This window comes from Phyllobates terribilis, unplaced genomic scaffold, assembly GCF_046119375.1.
Source record: "Phyllobates terribilis strain yellow unplaced genomic scaffold, ASM4611937v1 Scaffold_4__5_contigs__length_816908805, whole genome shotgun sequence".
In the NCBI taxonomy this organism is placed as follows: domain Eukaryota; kingdom Metazoa; phylum Chordata; class Amphibia; order Anura; family Dendrobatidae; genus Phyllobates; species Phyllobates terribilis.
This window is the reverse complement of record NW_027362764.1, coordinates 207,764,616-207,790,053: the sequence shown is the minus strand read 5'-3', so window position 1 is coordinate 207,790,053 and position 25,438 is coordinate 207,764,616. Positions and strand designations below refer to the sequence as shown.

Below are 25,438 nucleotides of genomic sequence, written 5' to 3'. Positions count from 1 at the left end.
CTGAAAGATGGGTCACTCTTCATTTGTCAGTAAGAAAAAAAACATTAGAGATTGTTCCATTCAATCATCAATGACTAGACTTTGCAAGACTAGTACAGCTTCTCCAGGGGTGGATTAAGAGTAGCAAGGGCCCCGGGCAGTTTAGAAGGCGCGGGCCCCCCCCCCCACACCTGATGTATCACGTGACATGTCACATGATCCCCTGTGATAGATCATGTGATAGTTCACGTGAAATTAATTTGGCACAATATTAATTATAATTTTTTTAGGCTGTGTGCCCACGATGCGTTTTTTAAGCGTTTCCGCAGCAGCAATTCTACTGCAGAAACGCTTAAAAACGCATGGTAGAAGATCTGCCATGTTCCTCAATGATAATCTGCATGTGCTGTGCACATGCTGCGGAAATTTCCGCTGCGGATTATCATTGCGGAAAAATCCACAGCATTAACAATTATTTTGCGGAAGCGTGGCGCTTTCGCCGCCATTGACTTGCATTGGAACACATGGAATCCGCATCACTGTATCTGTACATGCAGAATCCATACTTTTCAATGTGCGGATGGTACCCGGGTTTGGAGAAGAGGAGACTCTCCTCTGGACCCAGGTACCATAGAACCTGTGAAAAAAAGAATAAAATAAAAAATAAATATTATACTTACCTTCTGATGGCCCCTGGTGTCTTTATCCGATGCGTCCTGGCTTGCCGGCAGCTCGTGATGGTCTGAAAAGGACCTGCCGTGAAGTAATTTAGTCATGTGACGGGTCACGCGACCGCTGACGTAGGCAGGCCATCAGAAGGTAATTATATATTTATTTTTTACCATTCTTTTACGGTCACACTATATAAATCCATGCCGGTTGCATGGATTTATATAGTGTGACCAAGTTGTCAAGTACTTTCCAAGTGATGCTAAAATGGGTGTCTCTGGCTTGGCTGTTATCCTTACTCCTGTTATCAGTATATTTTAAAGGCTTTACCAGGTTTACTTTTTTTCCTTTTTTGGCTTGCTTTATATAAATATTATTATTAATTATTATAGCGCTATTTATTCAATGGCGCTTTACATGTGAAAAGGGTTATACATACAAAAACAATTACAATGATCTTTAACAAAACGTGACGACGACTGGTACAGAAGGAGCGAGGACCCTGCCCATGAGGGCTCACAGTCTACAAGGGATGGATGATGATACTGTAGGTGGGTGTAGTCATGCAGCGCTATGGTGGAGCGATGGTTCCTGCAGGTTGTAGGCTTGTCTGAAGAGGTGGGTCTTCAGGTTCCTTTTGAAGGTTTCCACGGTCGGCGAGAGTCTGATATGTTGGGGTAGAGCCTTCCAGAGTAGGGGGGATGCACGGGAGAAATCCTGTATGTGATTGCGGGAAGAGGAGATAAAAGGGGTGTAGAGCAGGAGATCTTGTGAGGATCGGAGGTTGCGTGTAGGTATGTACCGGGACACTAGGTCACAGATATATGGAGGAGAAAGGTTGTGGATGGCTTTGTATGATCTAGTTAGGGTTTTGAACTGGAGTCTCTGGGCAATGGGGAGCCAGTGAAGGGATTGACAGAGGGGAGATGCCGGGGAATAGCGGGGGAACAGGTAGATTAGTCGGGCAGCAGAGTTTAGGATAGATTGGAGGGGTGCGAGAGTGTTAGAAGGGAGACCACAGAGCAGGCGTTTGCAGTAGTCGAGGTGGGAGATGATGAGGGCATGCACTAGTGTTTTTGCAGATTCTTGGTTGAGGAATGTGAGGATCAGGGAAATATTTTTGAGTTGGAGTCGGCAGGAAGTGGAAAGGGTTTGGCTATGTGGTTTGAAGGAGTGATGCAGAGTCCAGGATTACTCTGATGCAGCGAACTTGCGGGACTGGGGAGAGTGAGCAGCCATTGACGTTGATAGATAGGTCCGATGGGGGGGGGTTGAATGGGAAGGTGGAACCTAAATATGAGCCTTACCTACCCCCTGCTGCTCCAGTGCTTGTCACTGGTGTGTCAGAGTTGACAGTCATCCTGCAGTGGCTGGCAGGAGATCTCCTCGTTTGGCAGTGCAGGCAGCTGCCTAGATAGGAGGCTGTCTTTAGGACCCAGCGACTACCCCCCTCTGGCCTGGGTGTATATATACCTGATCTCTCCAGGTGGGCGTCGCCAGGTAATACTAATTTCTACTTGGAACTTGGCTGAAGCAGCATCACGTCCTCTTTGGAGTCTTGAGGCCATGTGCCCTTTTGGAGTTTCTTCTTAAGCTAAGTTCTTATTCCCCTGTGTTTTCTTCCCCTTTTGTCTTGAGAGTGCTAGCGGAGGTTGACTAGTGCTCATCTCCTTCCACCCCCAGCTATAGCCTTACGCCAAGGATAGTAGTGCGAGGCACATGATTGGCGACAGCTGCGGAGGCTGTATAGGGACGTTAGGGGGATACAGGGTGATGCTAGTCCAGATTAGGAGGTCATCTCTTTCCCCTTTCCCTAGTGTCTGGGCTCCCTTTCCCTTCTGTGTTACACTCACACATGGCGTGACCGTGCTATCCCAACCTCAGGGTTACCAACCGCCCAGAAGTTCTGGTTTGGGTGATATTCCTAGTAACGTTTCAAGGGTCTCAAGTTGGTAGGATATAAACTTGCAGGTTAGCTACCTATAGGTTGCACTAGAAATATAGCTTTCTTATTTCTGGAGTACAGGTAATTAGCTGAAACAGTGCAATACAAAATATACAATATGGATTTGGGGCCTGATGCATAAATTTTTTTACTGTAGAATTCTGGTGTAAAAGCTATGAAGAGTCATAAAATGTAGGCGCAATTCAGAGCTGTGTTTTAATTTTGCGACTTCTGGCGTTTTCATGCCAGATTTTGCAACCTCCGCCAAAATGGGTGATGGCATGGCGACAGCCACTTGTGAAATTCATGACGAGTGGCGTCTAGGATTTACAAATCTTACTGCACCAAGAGCTGGCGTAGGATTTATGTGAGGTGCACACAGATGTGCATGCCACTTGTCCTGCGCTCCTGATTCATGAAGAGGTATACGCCATCACAACTCCTTCAAAACCGGTATGTACAACGTGGTCTTGATGTATCGTGCCCGAAGTCTCTAAATATTGCACACTAATTGTAAATTACATTCTTCCTGGTTAGTGTAAATTTCAGCACTTGTATGTTTAGTAAGGGTAATTGTGGTGCACTGGATATTGGCCTATTTTTATTTTCGGACCTTTTTTCTATACGCTTTATCATGATAGATTTTGTTTTCTCTCCGCTTACTTGATGCCACCACTTTTAGGTTTAGATATGCATCCCAATGTATCTTTACCGCTCCCCCGTGATATGTAATTTTGCCTGGCACAGTCCGGGCCGTCATATGTCCATAGTAGATAAAGCTATATATTTCTTCTCTCTCGTCTCCATTAACTTCTGGAAGGGATCCCACTGTCACAGTGAATGATAGAAAGTTATTAAGAAACCAAAGTGAAAGTTGTTTTTTTTTTAAAGGAAATTCTGTTGCTTTGTGAAATATGTTAACATTTTAGTGTTTCATGGCAAAATAAATGTAAAATGACACATGTTCTATGTATATATTTTAATGTATTTAACTTAACGGTTCTCAATTTTTTTTTTATAAATTAATTTTTTTCATCCATTATATACTTTGCAAAAAAATGGACATATATTAACACTTTAAGACCACAGGGTATGTTGTGCTTTAGAATAATTTTCGTTTTCAGAAAGTTTTCTGTTGCAATGTTTTCAGATGTTTTAGTGAGATGTTTTTATCTTTTTACTGAAGTGCAATTATAAGCATTTCATAAGTTTTTAAACTTTTCACAAATGTATCAAGTTTATGACAGTTTATGACCTTTATTTTTCAAGACTATTGCAATTTGCCCTGACATGCTGTATAACAGCTTCTGGGCCAAATCTAGACTGATGATAACTGATTCTTGCCTAATCAATGCTCTGGAGTTTATAATACACTAGCTATTGAACCCGTTCTATGCCCGGGTGGCGAGCATTTTTATTGGTATATGGTCTCCCATGCTGTTATGTGCTGCCCCCATCCAGTCTCCACCATCCTATCCTGGTATCCATGGCACCCCTCACCCCCAATCCTGGTATGCATGGCACCCCTCACCCTCAATCCTGGTATGCGTGGCACCCGTCATCCCAAATCCTGGAATGCGTGACACCCCTCATCCCAAATCCTGGAATGCGTGGCACCCCTCATCCCAAATCCTGGAATGCGTGGCACCCCTCATCCAAAATCCTGGTATGCATGGCACCCCTCACCTCCCAATCCCGGTATGCGTGGCACCCCTCACCCCCCAATCCTGGTATGCATGGCACCCCTCACCCCCAATTCCGGTATGAATGGCACCCCTCATCCTGGTATGCATGGTGCCCCGCATCCCTATTTTGGTATGCATGGCACCCCACACCCCCCAATCCTGGTATGCATGGTCCCCTCACCCCCCAATCCTGGTATGCATGGTCCCCTCACCCACCCAATCCTGGTATGCATGGTACCCCTCATCCTGGTATGCATGGTCCCCTCACCCCCCAATCCTGGTATGTGTGGCCCCCTCATCCCTTTCACGCTGTTCACACATACAAAAAAATAAACCGTTATACTCACCTTTCTTCCCTGTGCTCCAGCCCTGCTGTGTCTGGTTCTGCCGGAGACAGTGGGTGGAGTGCGGCGCCGGAGCACCGCGCTGAATGGCGCCATTTTGCTGAAGACACACTGCAAATCTGTCTTCATTAAAATGGCGCCGGATAGCGCATGCGCCAATCCGACGCCTCACTCCTGCCCCGGTCTCCGGCGAAGAGAGGCGCTGCGGCAACTCTCCTCCCGGTCAGGTAAGTATCTAAGTATGGCGCCGGAGATCGCAGTATGCGTTCAGTGTCTACGCATACTGCAATCTCCAGCGCAATACACTTCTCTCTTGTAACGGCTGGAAGCCTTCTTCTGTCTGGAGCCAGACTTCGCGTCACGCATGCGCAGTCTATAAAGGCTTCAGACAGAGACACGCATCCCCGTTGGATTATAGATTTTGTGTTTTTGATTGCCCCCCCCTTTGAGGATTGACTACAGGATGTCAATAGGATCTTCTGAGTTTCCTGGCCGTAGACTCAAAATCCCATTGTTTTGTTCACACGTCTCTTGGTTGTCTCCTTTTTTTTTTTTGTCTTTTCCATCATGCTGGAAAAAACATTGTTCATCACCAAATTGCTCCTGGATTGTTGGGAGAAGAAGTTGCTTTTGGAGGATGTATAAATACCAATCTTTATTTATGGCAGTGTTCTTAGGCAAAATTGTGAGTGAGCCCAATCTCGGATGAAAAGCAACCCATACATAATAATAATCTTATAACAATATTTATTTTTATATAGCGCCAACATATTCCGCAGCACTTTATATACATTATCCTGGCTGTCCCCATTGGGGCTCACAATCTAAATTCCCTATCAGTATGTATTTGGAGTGTGGGAGGAAACCGGAGAACCCGGAGGAAATCCACGCAAACACGTGGAGAACATACAAACTCCTTGCAGATGTTATCTTGGGGGGATTTGAACCTAGGACCCCAGCGCTGCTGTGCTAACCACTGAGCCACCGTGCAGCCCACACACATGAATGGTCTCAGGATTATTTACTGTTCGCATCACACAAGACTCATGATAGCCCCCACCTTTATTTCTCCAGACAATCATTCTTCCAGATGTCGCAGAGAGTCTAAAGAGGGTATAATCAATGATAATAATGTTACCCCAGTAATCTGCAGTCCGATCCCTGTACTTCCTACAGTATGTCAGAATTTCTTTGATTTTCTTGGAGAATAGCTTCTTCACTGCCTTTCTTGACATCAGGCCAGAGTTCTAAGGCTTTAAGCTCGCTATTCGTGCAGATGCAATGACATTTACCTGGTGCCTTTCCTGCGCAAGCTCTGCACTTGTGCTGATTCACTGAATCCTCTCTAAGAGATGGTCCTGGCATACTGATCTCACTTTCTCACCTTGAAGCTTTCTTCACAGCAATTGAACTCTCTTTGAAGTTTTTGATGATAAAATAAAAGATTGATTTAGAGGAAGTCTTATAAGAAACAATATTCTTGCCTGTAAAGCCCTTTTGATGCAAAGCAATTATGACTATACACGTGTCTTCAGTTACAGTTAACAGAAATGGTACTCCTAGAAAAGATTGAAAATAATTTAATAGGGACATTTTAAACTAAGATGTGTCCTGTAATTAGCATCACAGGTGTCACCAAACTTGTAATCACTCAGTCTGCCTATTTAAAGGGTGAAAAGTAGTCACTGTGCTGTTTGGTATCTTGGTGTGTTTCACATTGAACATGGACCAAAGAAAGCTAATTAGAGAGTTTTCTTAAGCAATTTAAAAGAAAATTATAGACAAATGTGACATGCAGAAGTAGTGCTGTTGCTTCCAAAGCATCCAGCAACTGTTACATTTAATACAGTCACAGGAAACGAGGAGTGTTTTAGCAGAGCCCCAGGGGGATGGTGGGGAACTTGTTATCATAGTCTGGCTGAAGCCGAAGAGAAAAGTGGTGGGTTATCTGGATCTGACAGAAGGCAACTGAACAGGATTCAGATCAGGAGAGAAACTAAACACAGGTCAGATAAACTCCCTGAACTAACAGTGCAGAGTATTATCGGGCAGGATGATAAGAACTGGAAGGAATTGTGTCACAGGGATCATCTACCTCATCAACCCCCCCTCCCCTCCGTCTCCATGCAGGATAAATAATGCTGTGTACTATTGTGTCCTTGTGAAGGAAAAGCCGGTGGTTGTATATGCATAGAAGTGTGCTGCTAAGAGATCTAATCTGTGCTGAATTATGCTACTGAAGAGACTGTAATACTGTGCCTTGTGAAGAAACTACTGTATTGTTACTGGAGCCGGTTTCTCAAGAAACTCTGACTGTACTGTAATGAAGATCGTTGCTGTAATATCTCTGACTTGCACTGGCCGTGCTTCAGATTAAATTCCACTGTTAAACTGTTGAAAAAGACTCTTGTCAGATGTGTCTGGTCAGCAATTTAATCTATCATGTGCCAGAGAGAAGCTGCAGCCTATGGTCTCCCTGAGTAACGGTTCCCCCAGGATTCCAAACGAATTCATGAAACCCATCTCGCCCTATCTGAACCTAGTGGCGTGTGTGTAACATGAACATGTCAAAGGTAAAGGCACTAAGACCTTCTCCAAACAGCTTGATGTTCCTATTAGGTTTGGATTAGAGGTGAATTCCAAGGTCAAGATATATCAGTATCAGATCGCAACATCTGTCATCTGCCACTGTCAAAGTGGACTTCATGGAAGACAATCAAGGAGGAAACCACTGTTGAAAGAAAGTCCTAAAAAAGAAAGACTGGAATTTGTCAAAATGCATATTGACAAGCCACAAAGCTTTTGTGAGAATGTCCTTTGGACAGATGAGGCAAAACTGGAGCTTTTTGTCAAGTCAGATAAACTCTATGTTCACAGATACAAAAATGAAGCTTGCAAAGAAAAGAATGTTGTACCTGTGGTGAAACAAGGAGGAGGCTCTGTTAAATTTTGGGGATACTTTGCTGTATTTGACAAAGATTTTCTTGAGATTTCTTTGTACCCTGCACAGATTCAAGAGTATCAAGGCATTCTGGAGCGAAATGTGCTGCCCAGTGTCAGAAAGGCTGGTCTGCTTTAAAATGAAAATTACATTTGTCAGTTTCAAGTTATTTCAGTGACCATTGTGGATTTTTCTTACTTTAACAGAAGGGTACCAACAATTTTGTGCACATGTGTATACAATGTACACTGCCCAAAAAAATAAAGGGAACACTTAAACAACAGAATATAACTCCAAGTACATCAAACTTCTGTGAAATCAAACTGTCCACTTAGGAAGCAACACTGATTGACAATCCATTTCACATGCTGTTGTGCAAATGGAATAGACAATAGATGGAAATTATTGGCAATTATCAAGACACCCTCAATAAAGGAGTGGTTCTGCAGGTGGGGACCACAGACCACATCTCAGTACCAATGCTTTCTGGCTGATGTTTTGGTCACTTTTGAATGTTGGTTGTGCTTTCACACTCGTGGTAGCATGAGACGGACTCTACAACCCACAGGTAGTGCTGCTCATCCAGGATGGCACATCAATGCGAGCTGTGGCAAGAAAGTTTGCTGTGTCTGTCAGCGCAGTGTCCAGAGGCTGGAGGCGCTACCAGGAGACAGGCCAGTACACCAAGAGACATGGAGGGTGCCTTAGGAGGGCAACAACCCAACAGCAGGACCGCTACCTCTGCCTTTGTGCAAGGAGGAACAGGAGGAGCCCTGCCAGAGCCGTGGAAAATGACCTCCAGCAGGCCACAAATGTGCATGTGTCTGCACAAACGGTTAGAAACCGACTCTATGAGGGTGGTATGAGGGCCCGACGTTCACAGATGGGGGTTGTGCTCAAAGCCCAACACCGTGCAGGACGCTTGGCGATTGGCAAAGTCGCCACTGGCGCCCTGTGCTCTTCACAGATAAAAGCAGGTTCACACTGAGCATATGTGACAGACGTGACAGAGTCTGGAGACGCCGTGGAGAGCGATCTGCTGCCTGCAACATCCTTTAGCATGACCGATTTGGCAGTGGGTCAGTAATGGTGTGGGGTGGCATTTCTTTGGAGGGCCGCACAGCCCTCCATGTGCTCGCCAGTGGTATCCTGACTGCCATTAGGTACCGAGATGAGATCCTCAGACCCCTTGTGTGACCATATGCTTGTGCGGTTGGCCCTGGGTTCCTCCTAATGCAGGACAATGCCAGACCTCATGTAGCTGGAGTGTGTCAGCCTTTCCTGCAAGATGAAAGCATTGAAGCTATGGACTGGCCCACCCTTTCCCCAGACCTGAATCCGATTGAGCACATCTGGGACATCATGTCTCGCTCCATCCACCAACGTCACGTTGCACCACAGACTGTCCAGGAGTTGGCGGATGCTTTAGTCCAGGTCTGGGAGGAGATCCCACAGGAGACCATCCGCAACCTCATCAGGAGCATGCCCAGGCATTGTAGGGAGGTCATACAGGCACGTGGAGGCCACACACAATACTGAGCCTCATTTTGACTTGTTTTAAGGACATTACATCAAAGTTCGATCAGCCTGTAGTGTGTTTTTCCACTTTCATTTTGGGGGTGTCTCCAAATCCAGGCCTCCATTGGTTAATAAATTTGATTTCTATTGATGATTTTTGTGTGATTTTGTTGTTAGCACATTCAACTTTGTACAGAACAAAGTATTCAATGAGAATATTTCATTCATTCAGATCTAGGATGTGTTATTTGAGTGTTCCCTTTATTTTTGAGCAGTGTATAAACAACATACAAAATGTACTATGTCATTGAAAAAAAGTGCATTGTGAAATAAAGGGCAAAAAGATCCATGCTATTTATCCAGTTGACATCACACAGTGGCCCAACATGTTCAACATTTTAATATGTAGTATCTTTTCTATATTTCATGTGCAGGTTCATGTGAATCAGAGCTATAATTTAAAGTTCCTTGATCCCAATGCAAAAATCTGCTATCTCTGCCATTTTATAATACAGGTGTCTTCTTATGTGGCATGGTGACCATTGAGCATCCTCTGGCACAAAAGACAGAATACTACTGCTACATTTTCCCCTTCTAAACTGTAGCTACATCTTTACCCAATAAGTAGTCATTGAAAGGTGTACTTTCCACTGAGTATCCACTAAAATGTGAAAACCATTTATTTTCCAATGAATTGCATAAGGCAAGATACAATGCTTTATTCTTTGGGGTAGAGAAGCAATGATCAATATAAAATATATGTAATAGTGCATAAGTGCATATTTCTTTACAGAATGTATTCCAATAGTATTGATATTTAGAGCATATGTGGGATTTCATTAATTTATTAAGACCAAAGACTAAAGATGAAAGAAACTACATTTGTAGAGTATATATGACAAATTGATACAGCATTTCTGTTATGCACACGCCCGGGCTGAGCGGCGTGTGCGTGTGATTATAGTGATTCCACTGGACCGTGCCAGAGAGTGAATGCCTAGAGGGGCTTAACTAGGTATTCACCCGATCCGACCAGGGTCGCACGACGGCATACGACGCCAGTGCACCAAGGAGGAACTGAGCAAAGGGACCAGGTGCTACTCCAGGACAGACCCCGGACACGGCTGTTGACCCACACAGGGGAATACAGGAACAGACTGGTAGGCTGGCACACAGACAGGTGGGTATAGGCAGGCACGACTGGTATGCAGGCAGGCGGGTAAGCAGGCAGGGGGGTACAGGCAAGCACAGCTAGAGTGCAGACAGGGAGGCACTAGCAGGTAGGAACACAGGCGGGATAGGACCCAGTACACACTGGGACTCAGGAACAATACAGGCAGAGGGGTACAGGCAAGCACAGCTAGAGTGCAGACAGGGAGGCACTAGCAGGTAGGGACACTGGCGGGATAGGACCCAGTACACACTGGGACTCAGGAACAGAGCCACAGATGTGGCGGACAAACACAGCAGAGTGAGGCCGCCCAGAGAGGTGAGCGAGAACAGGGCAGGACAAGGCCGCCTGGAGCGGTGAGCAAGAGTAGAGCAGGACAAGGCCGCCAGGAGCGGTGAACAAAGGATCAAAGCTGAGCGAGACTGCTGGAGCAGTGAGCAAGAGTAAAGCAGGACGAGGCCGCCTGGAGCGGTGAGCAAGAGTGGAGCGAGACTGCCGGAGCAGCGAGCAAAAGGGTCAGAGCGGAGCAAGGCTGCCGGAGCAGCGAGCAAAGGAGTCAGAGCAGGCTAGAACCGCCGGAGCGGTAAGCAAAGGAGTCAGAGCAGACTAGAACCGCCGGAGCGGTGAGCAAAGGAGTCAGAGCAGGCTAGAACCGCCAGAGCGGTGAGCAAAGGAGTCAGAGCAGGCTAGAACCGCCGGAGCAGTGAGCAAAGGAGTCAGAGCAGGCAAGGCTGAGTAGGGGGGACAGGGCTCTGTTCACACGGAACAGACAGGAAGGGAAAGGCAGAGCCAGACACCCACAGGGTACTTGCAGTGAAGTAGCGAGTGGACCACAAACTCACAAACGGGAGTACAGAGACAACAGGCAGGAGTTAGGTACGAGTTCAGACTCTGCAGAAAAAGGAAAGGAACGGACATAGAGAAAAGACAGATGAAAGATAGGAGAGAGTACAGACTGGAACTGAGTGTACGGACGAGACCGACACAGGAGCGGGACACAGGAGCGGGTCTGGGAATACGGCCCCCAGAGAGGCGGGACGAACAGGCAAGGAGCGTGTTCAGACAGAACAGACAAGATACAGGAGCAGGTCTGGGTAATCGGCCCCCAGAGAGGCGGGACAAACAGGCAAGGAGCGTGTTCAGACAGGACAGACAAGATACAGGAACGGATCTAGGTAATCGGCCCCTAGAAGGCGGGAGGAACAGGCTAGGAGCGTGTTAAGACAGGACAGACAAGTTACAGGAACGGATCTAGGTAATCGGCCCCTAGAAGGCAGGAGGAACAGGCTAGGAGCGTGTTCAGACAGGCCTGGAAATACAGCCTCCAGGAAAGGCAGCAGGCAAGAGTACACAGACAGGACTCAGTTCAGACACGGGAACTGATACCGCAAGGCAGGAGACAAAGACAGGACTCAGCTCAGACACGGGAACTGATACCGCAAGGCAGGAGACATAGACAGGACTCAGTTCAGACACGGGAACTGATACCGCAAGACAGGAGACAAAGAACGGGACCTGGCATCTTCAGAGTGAAGGCACACACTGAATGAAACACTATGCTCAGGCAGGGATAGATGGGAGCAGCTGAGCTATATACCAGGTGACAGACAGCAATAGGCTGAGGACGCACAAGGGGTGTGACCCACAGCAGGTACAAAAAGCAGGAAGTGATCGGGCGCCGCCCTTAAGCAGCAGAAACAGACACAAACAGACAGCAAGGAGGGAAGCCAGAGAGACATTCTGGACTGGAGATCAAGTGCGCGCTCTTGCACAGTGGGAGATGGACCACCATGCAAGGACGCCGCCAGGTATGTTACAATTTCATTTTCCTGTCTAGCACTACTCCTGGGTTTACAAGGCAATGTACATTGCTTCCTAATTATTAAAGTTTACCAAGTATGAAGCTTTATGAAATGCAAACAAAATCTTTATGTATCACGCGTCTGATCTAAATTTTCCAGATTACCTCCGTGCTGCTCAAACCTCCAGATTAAAGTATCATAAATAGAAGCCGAAAATTAGATTTAGTGCAGTCTGCACTTTGGAACAGCTTGGCCTGTCCAACTTTACACCTGAAGCTTTTATGGTTATTATTAAGCATCAAATGAAATAATGTTTGGCCCCGAGTACAGGCAATCTCATAATGTGCTAGTCTGTGGTTGGCTAAACATTCCTGCATATTGTGACAGTAAGTCACTTATGAAATCACAAAAATGAGACCATGCAGGGCAAATGACATTTGGAAATTAAGTTTTCTCAAGCAGAACACAAATCACAGCACCTAGCAAGAAATGAGATTTGTGGAGCTATACGTTGAACTTTATAAAAGATGTCTCACATTTGCATTTTATTTTTAATCCTTCAATGCTTAATTGTAAACAACTATGTAATTTATATCCATTAAGAATACAACAGGTTAAAGTATCGCTCCAGTGTGTGTGTTTATTTCCCCATCCGTTAGCTATCAGTAATGTATGTGCAGTGTATTCATTTTACCAGTCACTATCTTCTGCCATTTCCACCGCTGCTCCTGTCCGTCTTCTGCATCATGTTATCGCAGTTGTGACCAGCAAACTCACTCCAGCATTTGTGAGGACTGGAGATCACTTTCTCAATTTAAAGGGAACCTGTCACTTGAAAAATGCTATTAACCTGCAGATATGGGGTCAATCTGCAGGATAATAGTGTTGTGAACCTGCTCGGCGCCTGTGTTTTGAGCCCCGCTGCCAGTAGGAAATTAACTTTATTCCCCCCAGCATCCAGTCACGGGGGTGGCGCCAGCGTGGGTTCAGTCACTGCTCTCTGTATAGAGAGCTGTGGTTGTAACCACGCCCCCGGCACTGACTGCCGGCCCTAATGAGCTGCTGTCAGTCAGTGCCTGGGGCTCTATACACAGAGTGGAGACTGAACCTGTGCCAGCGCCCCCCCAGTGACTGAGTGCTGCTGGGCAGAATACATTTTATTTCCTCCTGGCAGTGGGGCTCAAAGTGCGAGCGCCAGGCAGTTTCAGATTAGCCCAACATCTACAGGTTAATAGTATTTTTTCGTTGTGTGAACTGTCAAGAAAGAGCTGAGGTCGCAGATCCCGAAGAGGACTGCAGCACCACTAGAAATGGTAGACGACAGCGACCGGAAAGTTATTTTAATGCATACACTGAACATACATCACTGATTGCTAACAGATACGAAAATTAAAAAAAACAACAACACTGGTGGTAAAGGGGTTTTCCCACGAACGAAAGTTGATTTTAAAGGCCGCCTGTCATGTCCTTTGTAGTATCTAAACTGCCCCCTTTGCATTGTTAGTTATGCTATGTACATCACTAACACGCTTTTTTCATTTAAATCGGCGCTAATATCATGTGTAAAAAGCACTTTATATGTTTATATCATACCTGATCGTTTAGTCATAGGGGTGTGATTCATCGCATTTTTTCAGGGTTGGCGCCAACCACGCCATTTGAATTCTGCTCCTGGCTTGTGCCGACATCACCATGCGACGCTTGCGCAGTATGTCATGGCTTGCTGCGCTTGTTGGTCTAGGAGCCAGGCATGCGCTGTGACGAGCGTCACTCCGCGCGTGCGCAGTGAAGCTTTGTGTAGTTCCCAACTTCACTGTGCGCGGCCGGAGCCGCTAGTCACAGCGCATACGCGGCCCCCAGAGATAAAAGCGCGGCTCACCATGACATATTGCACAAGCACCGCATACTTATGTCAGCGCAAGATGGGAGGAGAATTCAATTGCGGGGCGGCGCCAACCCTGAATCACATCCCTATGACCAAACCAACAGGTAGGAGTGCTTTTTACAAATGATATTAGTGCTGATTTTAATGAAAAACGGGGGCAATTTAGATACTACAAAGGACATGGCGGGTTTCCTTTAATCAATAGATCTTGGAATAATAATAACTTCCACAATTGGATGTGTTTAAATAAAATGTTCCTGTGCTGAGATAAACTTATGTAACAACACATTCTGTAGACCAGGAGAAATACACTATTATCCTTATGTTGACTTTTGAATTTAAGTGTATTTCTTTGATTGGTCAAGAAGGACATTCTATTGTTTGTGTAAGCCTGCATGTTGACACTTGAGTTGATATTTACTGCAACTTATGGTCTGTTTTCTCTGGTGACAAGTACTGAGGGACATGAAACAATGATGTTTACTAAAATGCTGATTACATATTGTCCCAGGCCAGCAAGTTTGTTGACTAGCTAAACAGGAAGACAAACTGCAGATCGATTAGATGTTCTTACAATGTAAGTTAACTCATCTCACCTCCTCCCTGACCTGTGGATAATGTCTTAAAGGACAGTTATGAATTATAAAAGGGTGATATGCCTCTGTATCAGAGAGACTTTACAAAAACACAGCCAAGAGAGACTCTTCAGGACAGCAACCAGAACTCATAGCTCCATCAAGAGGAATACGGATCTGCTCCATTGACCATCACTGAACTCTTAGAGACGTTATGAATAAATCCAGGTTGGGACACTCGGGTCACCTGGCCACATATCTCACTGCTCTATTCCTGGCGGGCCAGCGGAAGGGTGAGACTCTGTAACTTGCACCATGTTGTGTATTTGCTGGGACTGTTCGATATGTTTATCTGTTTGGTGGTTCAATAAAGTATTGCAACACTGTTTTACCATCAGCCTGTGTTGTCTTAGTAGTATTACACCCACGGGAGACCCTGTGTCTCCATATCCTATAAATGTTCCCCTGTCTAATGGCTACGTCTGACCGTGTACGGAACACGGTCTGATTATACCACATCTCCTGGGCAGGGGAGAAAGCAAAAGAGAGTATACAGATATTAATTACATCATGGCATCACAGCTGATTCTTTTTGTGAGTTTCACTGCCTGTTTATAAACAATGTTTTAATTCAAAGAGAATCAGCTGCGATCCCCTGATGTAATGTTTGTATTGTCTTTTGCTTCCTCCCCTGCCCAGGAGCTGTGGTATGATCAGACCATGTTCCTGTACGGTCAGACACAGCCATTACACAGTACACAGCAGGGGCACATTTATAAGATTATCTCAGCACAGGAACATTTTATTTAAACACATCCAATTGTGTAACTTATTATTATTCCAAGATCTATTGATTAAAATTAACTTTTGTTTGTGGGAAAACAACTTTAACAATTGTATTATGGCGTGAGAGAATACAGTAATTTAGGAATCTGCATTTTCACGAAATGCCTCCTATTTCTTGTCCTAAAAGTTTGATAATTTCTTGACAATTTGATTGTGAAATCACAGTGGCATCAGCACACTAGAATACATAGCAGACGAAAATGAAAATTGGTTTCTGCCCAAGTGCTTAAATAGTAAGTTGAACTGAATAAAAAATTGTGATGCTACAATGAATATTAAATTAACAAAAAATCAACCTTTTTGCAAGGAGTCTTGATTTAAAATCTTTTACCATTTTGTGTGTCCAGCTCCTATGCACAATTATATGTCTCCATGATTACAGATTACAGCGTCTGTATAGCCTGATCCTGCTTTCACACCCTCTTCCATCTAACTCCTTGCTAACCTATTTAATATATGGCAACAAGAATTAAGTGACAGTTTGCGGTATGACTCCAGGATCAGTTAGAGATTTAACTAAATGTGCGAACACAGACAGAAGAGGGCCATTGTGCAAGAGGAATATATGGGCCCTTAGCAGTCCAGTAACTCAACATAATGCACAATTCCACCTGCTTTGGGCCCCCTCACCTCTTGGGCCTATTTGTGGTTTCACAGGTTGCATCACTTGTATGTCCACCCCTGGTGCTTATAGACCTTAGATAGCGTTTGGCCAAATTCTCATACAACTAGTGTCATTTATTTACATAATGTTTGAAAATCCATTTAATTTTGCATTCAATAGTAATACACAATCAACCTGCAAATAAGTACCGTATTCTGGAATAAATTCTTTACATTGGTAAAGTATTTCCAAAATTATTTGAGATCTCATGTTGGATGTGCCTCCAATCATTGTATACTCCCCACTCATACCCCCAGGGGCGGGCTGGGCCGGGGGGCATGGTGGCAAATGCACCCCAGGCCAGTGTCCCAAGCAGCTGCTCAGGGCCGCCGCCTCTGCAGCCAATGATGACAACAGGCCTGCAGGAGAGGAGAGCAGGGTGAGCAGAGCTGGGGGGACAGCAGGAAGATGGAGGTCCTTCACCTTCAGTCATTCTGGCCACATAAGACCCAGCAGGAGAGGACAACCTCCATGGGGTCTTCTGTAACTTATGAGGAGATAATTATACTAGTTGACTCTATTGTTTTCTACATTCAACCTGTGCTGGTTCTACTGTATATGTGTTTAAGTGCATGTGTATATGCCTGTGCTGTGTGTGTGTGTATATAGTACATGTGCCTGTGTGTATATAGTATATGTGCCTGTGTGTATCTATAGTAGGTGTGTCTGACTGTATATATGGTATGTGAATAGATAAATAATTTGTCTCATGTATGTGTTCATTGTGTGCGCTGCGCTCGTGTGAAGGGTGTGCTGCGCTCCTGATATTTATATGTGCACTTTATCTGTGTGATTTGTGCGCTGTGCTTGTGTAATGAATTGAATGTATGTGCTATACTGATGTGACGTGTGCAGTGTACTTTGTACTTATATGACATGAATGTTTTTGTTTTAAATAATGTTACAAAAAGGGGTTTTCTGTTTTAATTCTTTTAATGCTCCAAGGCTTACGCTAAAGAAAAACAATAAAAGGATCCTTATCCTCCTTGGGACAAGCAATTCTTTCCTATTGCACTTGTCTTTGATTTCAGACTGCAGCTGTGATGTCCTGCCTAAAACACATGAGTACTGGACATCATCTCTGAGCTCAGTAGTCCTGCTAAGGTAAACGGAACAAGCCCTGTGATTGGCTACAGTGGTCACGTCTGACATTACCACTGCAGCCTGTAAACATACAGTAGATGGAGCAGAGAGTTATCTTTGGACCAGGTGACCACACTGTATATAGGATGATGTGTGAGTACTCACACTGTATATAGGATGATGTGTGAGTACTCACACTGTATATAGGATGATGTGTGAGTACTCACACTGTATATAGGATGATGTGTGAGTACTCACACTGTATATAGGATGATGTGTGAGTACTCACACTGTATATAGGATGATGTGTGAGTACTCACACTGTATATAGGATGATGTGTGAGTACTCACACTGTATATAGGATGATGTGTGAGTACTCACACTGTATATAGGATGCTGTGTGAGTACTCACACTGTATATAGGATGCTGTGTGAGTACTCACACTGTATATAGGATGCTGTGTGAGTCCTCACACTGTATATAGGATGCTGTGTGAGTCCTCACACTGTATATAGGAGGTTGATTGGGTCCCCACTCTGTATATAGGAGGCTATGTGGGTCCCCACACTGTATATAGGAGGCTATATGAGAGCTCATATTGTATATAGGAGGCTATGTGGGTCCTCACACTGTATATAGGAGACTGTGGGTCCTCACACTGTATATAGGAGACTATGTGGGTCCTCACACTGTATATAGGATGCAGTGTGGGGGCTCATACTATATGTAGGAGTCTGTGTGGGTCCTCACACTGTATATAGGAGGTTTTGTAGGTTCTCACACTGTATATAGGATGCTATGTGGGGGCTTATCTACTATATAATTGTCTTATCCCGTCTGTCTGTCCAGGAAATCCTGCATCGTTCATTGGTCCGGCAGCGGGCAATCAGCGCCGCGGGAGTTCAGAAAAAAGATGGCGGCCGTTAGCGGCTCATCTGCGGGACGGAGCTCAGCGGCGATGCAGCCGGGAGATGAGCGCCGCGAGGCGCTCATCTCCCGGCCGGTACCAGCAGAAGGACCCCGACTGCCGGACCCATCTGCGGAACGGAGCTGCAGCCGGGAGATGAGCGGCGCGAGGCGCTCATCTCCCGGCCGGTAGCAGCGGAAGGACTGCCGGCGCCGCTGACCTCCATGCGGAAGGGAGGACCAGGGAGCGGCGCTGCGGGTCGGGATACTTCTGCTGCGAGCGCCCGCTCATGTCCCGGGTTCTCGCAGCGGAAGTAGCCGCACAGGCAGCACCGCTCCCCGGTCCTCACCAAGACGATTCGATGATTGGTCGCGGTCTTCGGACCCGACCAATCACTGATCTTAGCGCAAAAGTTAAATACCGCTGTGCTGATTGGTCGCGGACGCTGCCCGCGACCAATCACCGATTTGGGCGCCAAATTTAAATATCGGCCGCGACCAATCAGCACAGTAGTGGTTAACTTTAGCCGCAAGATCAGTGGTTGGTCGCGGGCCAAGGCCGCGACCAATCACCGATTTGTGCGGCACATTTAAATAGCGGCCGCGACCAATTGGATGTCAGCGCCGCTCCCCGGTCCTCCCTTCACACCCTAGCCGCATGGATGTCAGCGGCGCTGCCTGTGCGGATACTTCTGCTGCGAGAACCCGGGACATGAGCGACTGCTCGCAGCAGAAGTATCCCAACCTGCAGCGCCGCTCCCCGGTCCTCCCTTCACACCCTAGCCGCTGATGTCCCCACAGTATGCGCATGGTGTTACAAAGATCCGGACATTTGTGTTAAAAATCGCTGATTGGTCGCTGGCGCTGCCCGCGACCAATCACCGATTTGGGCGCCAAATTTAAATATCGGCCGCGACCAATCAGCACAGCGGTGTTTAAATCTGGAGCCAAGATCGATGATTGGTCGCGTCCGATATTTAAATTTGGCGCCCAAATCGGTGATTGGTCGCGGGCAGCGCCTGCGACCAATCAGCGATTTTTAACACAAATGTCCGGATCTTTGTAACACCATGCGGATACTGTGGGGACATCAGCGGCTAGGGTGTGAAGGGAGGACCGGGGAGCGGCGCTGCGGGTCGGGATACTTCTTCTGCGAGCAGTCGCTCATGTCCCGGCTTCTCGCAGCGGAAGCAGCCGCACAGGCAGCGGCGCTCCCCGGTCCTCACCAATACGATTCCGCTCCCCGCTCCTCACCAATACAATTCGCTGATTGGTCTCGCTCTCCGCATGCGACCAATCAGTGATCTTGGCGCTAAAGTTAAACACTGCCCGCGACCAATCACTGATTTGGGCGCCACATTTAAATAGCGGCCGCGACCAATCACCGATCTTGCCGCCACGTTTAAACACTGCTGTGCTAATTGGTCGCGGACGCCAGCCGAGATCAATCAGCAGTATTGTCGCCAAATTTAAACACCTCTTTGCTGATTGGTTGCGGTCGCGACTAATCAGAGATTTTAGTGCCAAATTTAAACACGCTCTCCATTCCTCACTAACACGGTTCGCTGATTGGTCGCGGCCGCCGCCCGCGACCAATCAGCGATTTTTGGCGCCAAATTTAAACACCGCTCTGCTGATTGGTCGCGGTCGCCGGCCGCGACCAATCAGCAGAGTGATGCAGAGTGGGGTTTAAATTTGGCCCCAAAGTCGCTGATTAGTCGCGTCTGACGGCCGCGACCAATCAGCAGAGCGTTGTTTAAATTTTGCGCCCAAATCGCTGATTGGTCGCGTTAGGCAACCGCGACCAATCAGCAAAGCGGTGTTTAAATTTGGTGGCAATATCGGTGATTGGTCGCGGCCTGCGGCCTTGACCAATCAGCGATTTTGGCGCCAAATTTAAACACCGCTCTGCTGATTGGTCGTGGACGGCGACCAATCAGCGATTTTGGTGCCAAATTTAAACCCTGCTCTGTATTGCTCTGCTGATTGGTCGCGGGCGCCACCCGCGACCAATCACCGATATTGCCGCCAAATTTAAACACCGCTTTGCTGATTGGTCGCGGTTGCCTAACGCGACCAATCAGCGATTTGGGCGCCAAATTTAAAAGCTGCTCTGCTAATTGCACCCCGTCGGCCGCATACCTATTCTAGAATACCCGATGCTTTCGAATCGGGCCACCATCTAGTAATGTATATAGGAGGCTCTGTGGGTCCTCACACTGTATATAGGAGGTTTTGTAGGTTCTCACGCTGTATATAGGCGGCTGTGTGGGGGCTCATAGTGTATGTAGGAGGCTATGTGGGTCCTCACACTATGTAGAAGGCTATGTGGGGCTCATAATGTATATAGGAGTCTATGTTGGGGCTCATACTGTATATAGGGGGCTACATGAGGGCTCAAATTGTATATAAGAGGCTATGCGGGGCTTATACTGTATATAAGGGCTATGTGGGGTCTCACACTTTATATAGATGGCTTTTACTGTATATAGGGGGCTATGTGGGGCTCATACTGTGTATAGTGAGGCTAAGTATGTGCTCATCCAGTATATAGGGGGGCTGTGTGTAGGCTCATACGGTATATAGGGGGATTTCAGCATACCTAATTCTGCTCAATATTAAGTGATATTATTTTATATCAATATTAATTGTAGTTAATATTAAAATTGAGCAGAATTCATTTCATTCTATTGGTTTGTCCCTCCACAACAGTCACGTTCTCTCACGTGGCCCCTCTGGAAAATTAATTGCCCACCCCTGGGCATCATTTATTATCCAGTATATACCATCTAATGTCTGTATCACAGTATGTCATATACATCGCATATTATCCTGTATACTGGATGTAATATACAGTGTGCACATACATCAGATGGTATTTACAGGATAATATGTGACTAGTATAATATCTGATGTCTGTACTCTCAGGATAATATGTAACTAGTGCATATTACACTATGTGGTATACGATATATACTATACGCACAGGCATCCCATATTATATACAGGATAATAGTAGGCTGGTATAATATCTGATGTCTGTATACAGTATATCATATACCATCACATATACTGTGTACTGTACATCATTTACTTGTCAGACATCCAGTGTTATCCAGTGTTGTCCAGTGACTGGTGAAATATCTGATGTCTGTAGTAATAGTGTGGTATATAACTGTCACATGCTATCCTGTATATAATATCTGATGTGTATAGTCATAATATATCATATACCAGTACAGATGAGTGAATTGATTTGCAGGACACTGGTCAAACAGTCCCATCCAATAGTCAGTGGCCACCAGACCAGAGCCCCGCAAGCCTCCTCCTACCTGCCGGCACCTCTGACTCCTCTTTTGATTATAGTCCTTGCATGATGTCGTCATCTTTTTGGCGTGACACGTACATGACATTGTGCCTGGCTATAAGTCAAAGGAAGACTAAGAGGATGGTGTCAAGTAGGAGGCTGCAGGGCTCTTATCCAGCAGCCACTGAATATTCATCTGACCACTGGACCACGGTCCTACACATTGCTGGTCTCTATATACCAGTCATACTGTATATTCTCCTATATATATTGTACTGTATGTGGTATACTATGTATACTGTGCGCTCAGACATCAGATGGGACACACATGATAATTAGTGACTGCTACATCATATAGTATAATGTGGAGTTGAAGTTTACATTGATGATTTGATTGATCAAGTATGTTTGAAAACATATACAAAATAATAATTCATAGCACAGGTCTGCCAGAGAGATACCTATGTGTGACCCTCTTTACTCTGCTGATATGATTTTTTTAGGAGTGTAGAAAAGTACAGCGTACCTGGCTTTACTACATCGCTAAAAAGGTATATCTGCTTTAACCCCTTTCTGACGTGTGACCTAATAGTACGTCATTGTGACCTGGGCTGATTGGACCAATGACGTACTATTAGATCATGGTCTTTAATGCGGTCCCCCGACTAAAGTCGCGGTGATCGCATTAAATTTCCGGCGACATCTCACCTGAGGGTAGATGGAGCCGGCATCCCGGGGGGTGTCGCAGCCCCCCGCACCCACGATCGCTGTGATTGGCTGTTCAATTCTGTTCACACCTCCCTGTGATCGCCCGGTCACCTGTATTCAGGTACTCTGATTGGAGCAATCAATGTCATCATCGATCGCTCCAATCAGATTACCTGACCGGGAGGTGACTGGGTGGTGACCTCCACCTGTCACCACCCTATCACCCCCCTGTGACCACCCTGCAGACCCTCACACTTGGTGAAGATTTCTACAGAGCGGTCATATCTGATCTGTCTGTCGCTGGGCCTTGTAGTGCCACAGAATCTTCTGTGACACTACAAGACCGTCTTCTCAAGTGCTCCAGCTGCTGCTCTGGTCTCCTAGATCTTCTGCTCCAGCGTCCTGGGTCTCCTGCTCCTGACCTGCTGTGGTTCCTGCTCCAGATACTGCTCCAGCGTCCTGGGTCTCCTGCTCCTGACCTGCTGTGGTTCCTGCTCCAGATACTGCTCCAGAGCCTGCTGCTGATCCTGCTGAAGAACCGAGAAGACTTTAAGTCCATCTCTGTTCTCCCCTCATCCACCCCAATCCCGCCCTCTCCCCTCTCCCCTCTTTTTACCCCCTTTCCCACCATTTTTTTTTCGTGCATCCTGCAGCGGCCGAGCGCTGACCAGTGACTAAGTCACTGATCAATGTCCATGCTCACTGCTTTTCAGGTTTTTTTTTGTTAATTCTCTTGGTTCTGGTCTCCAGCTCCAGCTTCGGTCCTGGTTTCCTGCTCCAGTTCCTGCTGCAGGCGCCGACTCCTGCTCCTGGGTCTTCTGCGCCAGTCCTGCTGCTGATCCTGCTCCAGAGCCTGCTGCTGGTAGAAGAGCAGAGAAGACTTTGGTAAGTCATCTCTGATCTCCCCTCATCCACCCCAATTCCCCTCTTCCCACACATCCGTGCGCACATCCAGCAGCTGCCGAGCATTGATCGGTGACATAGTTCACCGATCCACACTCATGCTCGCTGTTTGCACCACATACAGTAGTCCCTTTTTTCTTTTTTTTTCAGAAAAAAACTTCACTCCAAGCACACTGACACATACACACTCTAAATAAAGTACTGACACACACACACACACACACACACACACACACACACACACACACACACACACACACACACACACACTACATAAATAACAAAAAAAAAAATGTCCCGCTCATCCAAAACTCGCTATTCGGTGGAGGAGGCATTCGCTGTTCTGGCCTCCGACACTGACAGCGAGGGCGAGGATCCAACATTTCTTTATTTTTCCGACGCCTCATCGTCCTCTTCTTCCTCCTCCTCTTCCTCCTCCTCTTCCTCCTCCTCTTCCTCCTCCTCTTCCTCCTCCTCTTCCTCCTCCTCTTCCTCCTCCTCTTCCTCCTCCTCTTCCTCCTCCTATTCTTCCTCCTCAGGTGCTGCTGGACCGCCCCGCAGTTGTCCCAGGAGAGAAGACGAACAAGCGCCCCCCGCTACTGAGCCCATATGGACCTCGCCCCCCCCCCCCCCCCGAAAACTATGAGCCACTGATTCCTGATTTTGTGGTGGAATCAGGAATCAACTTTGACACCACCCGCCTCACAGAAATAGACTTTCTCAGTCTTTTTCTCTGAGGATTTTATAAACCTCATGGTGGGCCAAACTAATTTGTACGCTTATCAGTTTTTGGAACAAAACCCATCTTCATTATTTTCTAAATGGTCTCCTGTAGATGCAGTAGAAATGATGAATTTTTCTGGCCTGGTCCTTCATATGGGGATTGTGAAGAAGCCAGAAGTTCGGCAATACTGGAGTGTTGACGTTTTGTATAACACTCCAGTGTTCCGAATGGTCATGACCCGGACACGTTTTGAGGCTATCCTCAAGTTCTTGCATTACAACGATAATGCAAAGTGTCCTGCACGCGATGACCCGAGCTTTGATCGTCTTTTCAAAGTTCGGCTGGTCATCGAACACTTCAACAACAAGTTTGCTGAAGTGTATGTGCCCCAAAGGGACATCTGTGTGGATGAGTCCTTAATTGCTTTTAAGGGGCGGCTTGGATTCCGGCCATACCTGCTCAGTAAGAGGGCCAGGTACGCAATCAAGCTGTATAAACTTTGTGAAACTACCTCAGGGTACACTCACAAGTTTAGAGTTTACGAAGGGAAGGACTCACGGATTGAACCCCCTGAATGCCCCCCTGTTCTGGGAGTGAGTGGGAAAATTGTGTGGGACTTGGTGCACCCACTGCTGGATAAAGGTTATCACCTGTACGTGGATAACTTTTATACCAGTGTCCCTCTCTTCAAGTCCCTCTCTGTGCGATGTACCGCAGCCTGCGGTACTGTCCGCAAAAATCAGAGAGGCCTCCCAAAGACGCTAATTGGGCAGATGCTCAGAAGGGGTGAGAGCAGAGCCCAATGTAGCGACCACCTTCTGGTGGTCAAGTACAAGGACAAGAGGGATGTCCTTCTCTTGACCACCATACATGGTGATGGCAGCAACCTCAGCACTGTACGATGTTCCACTACACAGGTTGGCAAACCAGACTGTATAGTGGGGTACAACAAGTACATGGGGGGAGTTGATCTCTCTGATCAAGTCCTCCAGCTGTACAGTGCTATAAGAAAGACCAAGGTATGGTATAAGAAGTTGGCGGTGCACCTTGTACCGATGGCAATGCACAACGCTTTCCTTCTGTCACAATGTGCAGGCCAGACTTCTGCATCATACCTTCACTTCCAGGAGACAGTTATCAAGGCCCTGATATTGGCAGCGGTGACGGAGAGGGCCCCAGTACTTCCGGAACTGAAGGAACGAGAATTGTACCAGGCCAGCATTTCCCAGGGGAGATCCCTCAAGTCACAAAAAAAGTTAAGTCACAAAAGAGGTGCCAAGTGTGTTATAAAAGGGGAATACGCAAGGACACCATTTATTAATGTGACACCTGCCCCGACAAACCTGGCCTGTGCATGAAAGAATGCTTCAAAAAGTACCATACTTCCATGCACTACTAAATTAATTTCTGACATATGACAACCTGATGAACACTACACAACTGACGTAATGTTCGTCAGGTTGTCATACGTCAGCTGTGTAGAGTTCGTCAGGTTGTCCTACACAACTGACGTATGACACTACATTACAAAATTCAAAAATCAGCTACCACTTCCAAAAAGGGGGCACTTGTTGGGCATTTCCACTGTTTAGGCACATCAGGGGCTCTGAGAACGTGACATGACGCCCACAGACAATTCCATCAAAGTCTGCATTCCAAAGCGTCACTCCTTCCCTTCCGAGCCCTGACATGCGCCCAAACAGTAGTTTTCTCCAACACATGGGTTATCAGCGTACTCAGGGGAAACTGGACAACAGATTTTGCGGTCCACTTTCCCTTGA

General features: G+C 46.5%; 1 protein-coding gene across 2 annotated transcripts in view; it reads left to right on the top strand.

Moving 5' to 3' along the window:
- The window catches only part of OSBPL10 (oxysterol binding protein like 10), a 632,317-nt gene that overhangs the window by 138,947 nt on the left and 467,932 nt on the right, over positions 1-25,438 (top strand). The gene's annotated exons all lie outside the window — the stretch shown is intronic.